Source organism: Cornus florida, unplaced genomic scaffold (assembly GCF_030987335.1).
Source record: "Cornus florida cultivar Cherokee Brave unplaced genomic scaffold, ASM3098733v1 CherokeeBrave_3.0.0_Hap2_Chr10, whole genome shotgun sequence".
Classification (NCBI taxonomy): Eukaryota; Viridiplantae; Streptophyta; class Magnoliopsida; order Cornales; family Cornaceae; genus Cornus; species Cornus florida.
In genome coordinates, this window is record NW_026775580.1 from 61,012,534 (window position 1) to 61,023,780 (window position 11,247).

At 36.9% G+C, this 11,247-nt stretch overlaps 1 non-coding gene across 1 annotated transcript; it reads left to right on the top strand.

The window, feature by feature from the left end:
• Positions 1-9,906: 9,906 nt before the first annotated feature.
• On the top strand, positions 9,907-10,013 carry LOC132280484 (small nucleolar RNA R71). Its single transcript, XR_009471580.1, has one exon. It is a non-coding gene; the product is annotated as a small nucleolar RNA R71 (small nucleolar RNA).
• Positions 10,014-11,247: the final 1,234 nt, after the last annotated feature.

The window sequence follows — 11,247 nt, forward strand, 5'->3', positions numbered from 1 at the left end:
TTAACAAAGATGGGACATTCTATGAAACACGAAAAGAGTTATACATGAAATCAAGAACAAGGCATAATATCTATGCAAGAACATGGCAAAAAACCTATGCAAATAAACAAGATTGAAGCATTTGACATACACGACAAGTTTAAATCTTCAAGGAATAATAACTTGAAATTTAAAGAGTGAAATCAAACAATGTGAAAACTTGGATATTGCCCTGATTAAAACCGTACTCTTGGGATCACTTTAGGGTTACCAACCCAAGGGTATTTTCCCCTAGTCTTGGGATCACTTTAGGGCTATCAACCCAAGGGTACCTTCCCCCGTTCTTGGGATCACTTTAGGGCTATCAACCCAAGGGTACCTTCCCCCGTTCTTGGGATCACTTTAGGGCTATTAACCCAATGGTACCTTCCCCTGTTCTTGATTGATATCCCAAGTCCCAAAATCAACAAGTTGTGCAACCAAGATTGTATCAAATACAAGAAATTCAATAACCATGTTTCATGCACAACCAAAATTTTGGAACACACAAGTCATACCCTAAGTTCATTAACTAACATGGCATATGAAAATGTCAAGAATTCATAGTGTGCATCTATATAGACTAGAAACAAGATATATAGCACATGAAATTTATTGAAATAGATATACCACAAGTATATGATTTATGATTCAACTACTTACTAAGCAACGCATGAGTAATCAAACCATTCCAAGATAAGGGTGTAAGTTCATTGACTACATTAATGGAGCCAAGTTGCAACAAGTCATGATACATGATAAATAGACAAAAGCCCCATGAAATAAATGTCCAAATTATTAGAACACTAAGTAAAAATTAATTAACCTAATTAATCAATTTCTCTAGAAATCAAAGTTGTCCAAAAATTCTCAAATTTATATATGTGAATGTCCATTCCATGGTGATTGCAAAGATCACATTAATTTCACAAAGGGAGCAAGATATAATCATATGGAATTTAATTAATTTAATTTAATTAAATCTCTAGATTTTAAAAGTTATTCAAATGATCTGAAATTAATATATGTCAAGGATTAAGTCATGGTCATACCATATATCAAGTCAAAAATGGAAAACAAGCAAGGTACAATTAACTAGAATTTAAATCAAATTAAATTCATTAATTCTCTAGATTTGAAAACTCATTCAAATGATTCCAAATAATTATATAACGAAGATCAAGTGAAGGCCATGCCATATACCAAGTCAAAAGAGAGTTATATGCAAGTTATAATAATCATTAATTTCTCAAATTAATAAAAGACATGCATACAACATGTATAAGCATCAAAAGCATGCAAGACAATAAAATATAAACCTATAACATCCCCTACCTCACTAGAAAAGCGTCTCTCTAGAATCTAAAGCAAATCAACACAAAATGGCAAACCCTTCTAGGGTTATAAAGAGGAGAGTGAGAGGAATAAAAAGTGTTCCAAGCTTCATGGTCTAAGGTGAGTGGAAGGCCCTCAAAAATCAAGGTCAAAGCTTAAGGCTCTAAGCTTCATCCATGGAGGCTAGGGTTTTCTATACAAGAGAGGGAGATGAAGAAATAATGTGTGATAGAATGTGAGTGGAGGAATTAGAAATCCTTTACACACTATGTGGTCTTACACCATGGTCAACACACACTAGTTTAGTTAATTGCACAAAAATTCTTCTTAAAAACCATAATCCCAAAGTGGCCCAAAAGGAATTGCAAGACTAAATTTGGAGCATAAATTTGTCACAAATCAATGGCTCCTTCCTAGGCTTAATCTCAAGCCTACACTTATCAACCATCCAAGCCAACAAGTGCACCAATCCTAGGTCAACAAGTGGATGAATCTCCACCCTCCATGTGTCATCATCCAAGGCATCAAAGTGTTTCCACACAAATGTCAACAAGTGGACCAATGAGAGTGTGACACTTGTCACACTTTTCGGAAATTGCAAAAAGGTCCTTTTTGAAAATATCTTCCAAATTAAATTACAAAATAGTCCCTAAGATGAAAAATAATTACTTTCAGTAATTACACTAGTGACCCCAAAAGAAAGGAAAATTTCAAGGAAAGTGTGCATCCACACCCAGGAAGAAAGTGCACAAATGGCATGCATTTCTAGGAAAGTAAAAACACATGTCTCTAAGAAATCATATATCATGAGTGCATGCGAAAGTGGAAGCAAAACCGAACACGAAAAGCGAGGTTATGCCAACAAAGTGACAATCGAGAAAAAGACGAAAGATGAATAGTGTCAAAAAATGAAAAATGCGGAAATGACTTGGTCCTCAAAGGAAGTTGTCAATCCACATGAAAGAGTCTTAGAAACCAATTCCAAGCACTCGAGAAGACACTAAGTGACAAGAAACAGAACTCTAGAAAAGGAAACTAAACGAAAAAAAAAAATTATTCGTAAAATTTCAGGAAAATGGAAAGGAAGGCAAATGACCGGGTCATTACAACCTACCATCCTTAAAGGAATTTTGTCCCCAAAATTCAGAACATACAGGAAAGAACATAATAGGGACCGAACAAAAGGTCAAACGAAGGACAGCTCATAAAGCACCGAAGGACAACTCTAGAAGTCTCGAGACTAATGAAGGAACATGAAACCACGAACTGAGAGACAACACCTCAAATGAATCGGCACGTTAACTCAACGTCAACCGCCGAGAGAATCCCAAGACAACGAGACGTCAAAACACGATACAAGAAGAAAGTGACAAGGCAGTATGAACAGCGACCAGAAGCTGCCCACAATGTATTCAAATGTGTGGTAGCAATGACAGCGCCTAACGCCCGCCTACACTTACTCGTCAGTAAGGTAGCATTGACGGCAACTAGCACCCGCCCACAACACACAACTTGGTACGGTAGCATGACAGTATAAGACACTAATTCATAACTTGTCCCGAACCAGGTCAACTTTGAAAAACCTATCGATACGGATGACATCAATGTCAGAAACGATAATTACCAAAAGCACTACGAGAACCGGGCATCTGTGAGAGTGGGGTATAGTCTAATAATATCTGGCCAGACCATTTTGGCCAATCCCAAACTCTGATAAAAATGTCCTAGGCACCGCTATGCTTAAGGCCTTGAATCTAGAAGTCGCGAAGGCAAAGGAAATGAAACGGTGTCTCTCTGGCCCGCGTCTTACTCCACCAGACAAGGAAAAGGAAATAAATCGCAGTCCTCTACGCTCACATGAGCCTTACTCGTATCAATCGTCAGACTAAGGTCTCAAAACACCCAACCAAGAAAACAGACAAGAAGGTTCCCTACATGGGCCCTTACTAGATAAATTTCTCCTATCCAAGGAAGAACTTCGTGAAACAAAAATGCATCCAAGGGATACGATAGATCCTAAGAGACAACGTCAAAACCAAACATAAAAGTAAGCAGCTAGTATGCAACATAGCAACGGACTATCTACTCACACAAGTAGTAAGATCACATGAAGCACGTCAGGATGAACATGTGTATGCAATGTACTAGGATAACAAGCAGGTATAATTTGCTAAGGTAAACAGGCATATATCATATGCTAAGACAGTCAAACTAAGCATCTAAACAAGTTGCCATGTAAGCAATCAGACATGTTATCGAATCAGAACATGTTATCAAGAAACACGTACGTACATGGTACGATAATACACATGAATGAAAAACGTAAGGTACACCGACATACGTCGCATACGGTCATGCTAACATAAGCACATAGACATGATGTCATACCAAGACATGATAGTAACGCAGACATGTTATTAGGAAGCATACATACACATAAACCATGCTTAACAAATAATAGATGTCTCAAAACACCTGAACACATAAACATGTTATCACACAAGACATGTTATCATACAAAATATGTTATCAAAATACAATGACATATCAAAGCATAACAACGTGAGCATGATATGCACACAAAACCCATTGTCCAAGGTATTCAAACCCGGATGCTCTAATACCACTTGTAACGACTCGGGTTTTGATTCAGCCCGCTACAGTGATGAACCAAAGATTGACCCCTTAACGGATCCAGATGCGGAAGCAAGAAACAAGACAAGGATCTCCCAAGGCATAACACACCTCTAAGACCCTTTGATAACCTTCCATGAGGTCACAAAACCTAAAGGAACAAAATGCGGAAGCAAAATAAGGACAAGGGTATGAAAACCCTACCGAATGAAGGACCAAGGGTAAAATGGTCATTTTACCCTAAGAGGAAGGAATTTGACTTCCAACAAGTCAAATGAGATCAAAAAAATTCAAAAACAACCATTGGTAACTTCACATGAAGTCCCAAGGCCAAAGGAAGAGAAATCTCAAAAGAACCCTATCCCGGTTCGAACCAAATCCGATACCCTCTCACTAAAACATGGATATCTTGAGCTACGAAAATAATCTAAAGCTGAAATTGGTACCATTGGAAAGCTGACTTTGACGCGGTCAATTTAGACTCAAGAACAGACCAATTTGGAGTTAAAACGAAGAAGTTACATCAATTTGAAGTTCGAAGTCCAAAATTGAAAACTATAGAAGACTTGAACCGGTTCAACATTTCTTGAACCGGCTCAACATGGATAGAATGCCCATACTGAACCAAAAATGAACCTTGAATCGGTTTAACTATTCTTGAACCGGTTCAACTTGACCAGGGTTGAACTTAAACAGCAGAAACAGTGTTTTAGCAAAAAAATGAATTTAGAACGCGGTTTTCGAGGTCAAGATGACATTTTTCGGACAAATGACGTGAAGAAACTCCCCATAAAATCACATTTTCTATGTGACGGAGTTAAGAACGGAATTTATTTTCCAAAAAAAATCTCCAAAATGCCCTTAAGCTGAGTTTTTCAACAAAAAGGTGAAATGAGTCCATAGGAGGCTCAAAACACAAACGAAAGGGTTTTTCATGGAAATGATCAATCCCGCAAATGTAAATGATGATTTTGAGCGCGCGGGAATGGTCCGCGGCTCCCGAAAATGGCCGAGTCAAAATCCAACTCCCCAACGGCCAAAAAGAAGAAAATGAACTTGAAACGGAAAATTTGAAAACCAAAATTATAAAACGGAGTCAAATGACCATTTGGCCCTTGGCCGCACTTCATACATGATTATTGAGACCTATTGGAAGAATGAAAACGGAATTCCCACACCCGATGCAACCATGGCAAAATAATAACTTGTCATTTTTCAATCTTCTCATATTATTTCATGAAGTCAAAATTTACATTGGATACAAGATACATGATATTGGCCTCTGGCTTTATTTTATACATCTCAAATACATTAAAAGGAGTGTACTTATGTACACATTACATACATGGAATCAAATATACATATTTTGACACATAAATTTACAAAATGACATTTTATGTTAACATTTGCATGAAATGGATACTTGAAAGCTACACGACATCCAAGGAATGCTAAGCATCACGAACCAATTCTTCATACCTGAAATATGCCCCAGTAACTTTAGGATGAGCAACATAAAGCTACTCGTAAGAAATGAGCATGCATCGACCTAGCGTTTTACAATTTATCACCTTAAGGTGAAACATGTCAAGGGACTCATATCACCTAACGTCTATGTGAAAGTGAGACTCAAGGAGCATCCTAAGCTACCCTAGAACATAAATCAACAAGAATCATGATATACATACGTATGTGAAATGAATCAAGATTGGGATAATCCAAAAAACACGATAAGAAGAATGCTTGAATATAGATTAACATAAATTGCATTTTCAATACAATTAACCAAGATTTGGAATAATCCATACAACACAACAAGAAGATACTAGAATATATGGATCACATAAAGCAATGCAATTTATAGGATTGGAACATACCAATTAACACGATAGGGATAATACGCGAAATCAAGAACATGGCACAATATCTATGCAATTAACAATATCAGTACATTCTGATTAACACGATAAGAGTTATACAAGGATTCAAGAACAAGACATAATGTCTATGCAAATTAAACATGGATTCAAGAACAAGGCATAATGTCTATGCAAGTTAAACACGGATTCAAGAATAAGATATAATATTTATGCAAGTTGAACACGGATTCAAGAACAACGTATAATATCTAAGCAAGTTAAATACGGATTCAAGAACAAGGCATAATGTCTATGCAATTAACAAGGATTCAAGAACAAGGCAAAATGTCTATGCAATTAACAAGGATGGGAAATTCTATGAAACACGAAAAGAGTTATACATGAAATCAAGAACAAGGCAAAATATCTATGCAAGAACATGGCAAAAAAACCAATGCAAGTAAACAAGATTGAAGCATTCGACATACACGACAAGTTTAAATCTTCAAGGAATCGCAATTTGAAATTTAAAGAGTGAAATCAAACAATGTGGAAACTTGGATATCGCCCGGATTAAAACCGTACTCTTGGGATCACTTTAGGGTTACCAACCAAAGGGTACCTGCCCCTAGTCTTGGGATCACTTTAGGGCTATCAACCCATGGGTACCTTCCCCCGTTCTTGGGATCACTTTAGGGCTATCAACCCAAGGGTACCTTCCCCCGTTCTTGGGATCACTTTAGGGCTATTAACCCAATAGTACCTTCCCCCGTTCTTGATTGATATCCCAAGTCCCTAAATCAACAAGTTGTGCAACCAAGATTATATCAAATACAAGAAATGCATTAACCACGTTTAATGCACAACCAAGATTTTGGAACACAAAAGTCATACCCTAAGTTCATCAACTAACATAGTATGTGACAATGTCAAGAATTCATACTGTGCATCTATATAGACTGAAAACAAGATATATAGCACATGAAATTCATTGAAATAGATATACCACAAGTATATGATTTATGATTCAACTACTTACTAAGCAACGCATGAGTAATCAAACCATTCCAAGATAAGGGTGTAAGTTCATTGACTACATTAATGGAGCCAAGTTGCAACAAGTCATGATGCATGATAAATAGGCAAAAGCCCCATGAAATATATGTCCAAATCATTAGAACACTAAGTAAAAATTAATTAACCTAATTAATCAATTTCTCTAGAAATCAAAGTTGTCCAAAAATTCTCAAATTTATATATGTGAATATCCATTCCATGGTGATTGCAAATATCACATTAATTTCACAAAGGGAGTAAGATATAATCATATGGAATTTAATTAATTTAATTTAATTAAATCTCTAGATTTCAAAAGTTGTTCAAATGATCTCAAATTAATATATGTCAAGGATTAAGTCATGGCCATGCCGTATATCAAGTCAAAAATGGAAAACAAGCAAGGTACAATTAACTAGAATTTAAATCAAATTAAATTCATTAATTCTCTAGATTTGAAAACTTATTCATATGGTTCCAAATAATTATATAACGAAGATCAAGTGAAGGCCATGCTATATACCAAGTCAAAAGTGAGTTATAAGCAAGTTACAACAATCATTAATTTCTCAAATTAATAAAAGACATGCATACAACATGTATAAGCATCAAAAACATGCAAGACAACAAAATATAAACCTATAACATTCCCTACCTTACTAGAGAAGTGTCTCTCTAGAATCCAAGGCAAATTACAAAATGGCAAACCCTTCTAGGGTTATGAAAAGGAGAGTGAGAGGAATAAAAAGTGTTCCAAGCTTCATGGTCTAAGGTGAGTGGAAGGCCCTCAAAAATCAAGGTCAAAGCTTAAGGCTCTAAGCTTCATCCATAGAGGCTAGGGTTTTCTTTACAAGAGAGGGAGATGAAGAAATAATGTGTGATAGAATGTGAGTAGAGGAATTAAAAATCCTACACTCACTATGTGGTCTTACACCACGGTCAACACACATTAGTTTGATTAATTGCACAAAAATCCTTCTTAAAAACCATAATCCCAAAGTGGCCCAAAAGGAATTGCAAGACTAAATTTGGAGCATACACTTGTCACAAATCAATGGCTCCTTCCCAGGCTTAATTTCAAGCCTACACTTGTCAACCTTCCAAGCCAACAAGTGCACCAATCCTAGGTCAACAAGTTGATGAATTTCCAACCTCCATGTGTCATTATCCAAGGTATCAAAGTGTTTCCACACAAATGTCAACAAATGGACCAATGAGAGTGTGACACTTGTCACACTTTTCGGAAATTGCAAAAAGATCATTTTTGAAAATATCTTCCAAATTAAATTGCAAAATGGTCCCTAAAATGAAAAATAATTACTTTCGGTAATTACACTAATGACCCCAAAAGAAAGGAAAATTCCAAGGAAAGTGTGCATCCACACCCTTAAGGAAGAAAGTGCACAAATGGCATGCATTTCTAGGAAAGTAAAAACACACGTCTCTAAGAAATTATATATCATGAGTGCATGCGAAAGTGGAAGCAAAACCGAACACGAAAAGCGAGGTTATGCCAACAAAGTGACAACCGAGAAAAAGACGAAAGATGAATAGTGTCAAAAAATGAAAAATTCGGAAGAGTGTTATGCTACAAAATTGAGCTTACTTGCTCGGTTAAGACCACTTTCCTAGGTGCTTGGCTTTTGTTCTTCCTCTTTTGGGTGCATAAGTCTTTCAAAAACTTGGCATAAGCCGGAATTTGCTTAATTACATCTAAAAGTGGAAGATTCACTTTCACTTGCCTAAACACATCCATAATTTCATTTGTTTTTGCCTTTTGCTTGTCAATTGAAATGGATCCTTTTAAGGGATCCGAGAATAGAGCTTTTGGCTTAAAAACCTTTTCAAAAATTTTCTTTGAAGTCTCTTTAACACAAGAAATTTTGAAATCATTTTGCAAATTTTTCTTTTCAAAATCACCTTTCAAATCACTTTTCAAATATTCTCAGTTGAAAGATCATGCACATGGAATGAAGGAGGAATAGGATGAGAAATGGGACGGGTGTCAACTTATGGTTGCACCGGTTTACTTTCTTCATTAGACATACCCACTTAGTTGTCCACAATCTTCCCACTTCTCAAGGTAGTCACCGCATTGACATGCTCTATTGTGTGACCTTCCGATGAGGAATGAGTCTCCATAACACATTGTTGCTTTTGTGGGGCATTCAAGGGCATTTTCCCTTTCTCTCTAGCGTTTAAACTACTAGCTATTTGCCCTACTTGAGTTTCTAGCTTTGCAATGGAATGAGAATGAGAATGAAGCAATTAAGTGTTCGCCTTTAGAGTGCCTAGAGCGGTCAAAACTTTATTTTCAAAATCGGGACTCCTAACATTTCCTTGAGAATATGATGATTGATTAGGAAAATGAGAATTAGCAAATTGATTTCCTTGTGATTGAAATGATAATCTAAAACCTTGGGAACCTTGACTTTGCATTGGAGGTGGAACATACTTCCCTTGGAAACCACTTTGGGGAGGGTTTGAGCCTTCACCTTGGTTTCTCCAAGAGAAATTCAGGTGATTCATCCAACTAGGATTATAATGATTGCCATAAAGATTGTTCTCATGATTAACAAAAGCTGCATTGACTTGTTCATGATGCTCACTTTGCACATGTCCATGGGGACAATTGGAAGTAGAATGTAAAACACTTGAACAAGTCATACATGTCTCATTGGATGCATGATGGGAATGATTAGGGACGGAAGATACTTGATTTGCCGAGTTTTGGTTGATCAAGAATTGATCAAACCTTTGAGATAAGGATTTCATCTCGGCGGCTATTTTATTGGAATGGTCGACTTGATGTAAGATAACACTATTCCTTCCATTCTTGGAAGATAAAGTTTGATGCAAAGAATTTTCACTCATGCTCTCATAAAGACGCCACACGTCATCCTCATGCCTATCAATGTAAGAGCCACCCATGGAAGCATCAACCATGCCCTTATAATTGTCCGATAAGCTCTCGAAGAAATATTGAACTAATTACCATTTGGGTATGTCATGATGTGGACACTTCCTAAGCAATTCATTGAATCTTTCCCATGCCTCATGGAACATTTCCCCATCCCCGTGTGAAAACTCTCGAATTAAGGTTCTCATGGCATTAGTTTTAGAAACCGGATAGTACTTCTTCAAGAACTCTTGTTGCATTTCTGCCCAAGAAGTTATTGAAAAAGGCCTAAAATTGTTAAACCAATATTTTGGCTTGTCTTTAAGGGTGAATGGAAAATGTTTGAGCCTTAAGACCTCTTCTGGAATGTCCGTGTATCTCACGGTGGAACATACTTAAAAAAACTCATCCAAATGCTTGTAAGGTTCTTCATTTGGAAATCCATGATAGTTAGGAAGCATTTGAATGGTTTGTGGTTTGATCTCATAGTGGTGTACTTTAAATGGTGGCAATTGAATGCATGTGGGTGCATTGTATTCATTAGGCACATAGTGATCTCTTAAACTAAGGGGAGGATTACCAATTGGAGGTGCAACATGGACACCTTGATTGCCTTGAATGATGGGAGGTGGTGGAGCATAGATTGGCCTTGGCATTCCCAATGGAACTTGGCCTTGTTGTTCTGGTGGGTGAATGAATGGCCTCGGCATGCCTAATAGTACTTGCATGTTATCATGGTGCACATTGGGGTGGAGGATGCCTTGTTGGTCTATATGACCAAGGTCCTCCACATGGTCCTCATTATGTCCTTCCATTAATGAAATGGATTGACTAGAACTTTCTCTTCCCCTTGGGTTTCGAACAACAGATTCAACATGAAAATTTAGAGGGACAAGAGTAGGTTTCAATGATCTACGACCATGCATACACAATAAAATACAACAAGCAACAAGTAATGAACAAACACTTCAGCTTTGTAACAAATCAACAATCAACAAACTTCCTCTACATACAATGTTCCCATACTCCCATGCTATCAACAATATGGAAACAAAAATAAATTGCCTCCACGTGGGCTCACAATTTATCTAAGAATTGAAATACAAGCCTCCACGCGGGGCGATGATTTAACTAGAGATTGAGTTAAGAAAGAGCTCACAAAGGGTCCTTTAGCACTTCAATTCAATTTTCAATTTTAGCCTTGCAAAATTTTTAGATTTTAGCTTTTTCCTTGCTTTTGCTTAGCTCCTTGCTTGAAATGCACCTAGTCAAATAAGAACCAACACAATAAGTAACCAAAATGAAAACGAAAACAAAGTAAAGACACGATCAAAAGAGTACTAATTCTTAATTGATTCCACAAATATGACGTTACCTTCAATCAATCCCCGGCAACGGCGCCAAAAACTTGGTATGAAGGTCGCACCCAAACCCAAAGTCTGCACA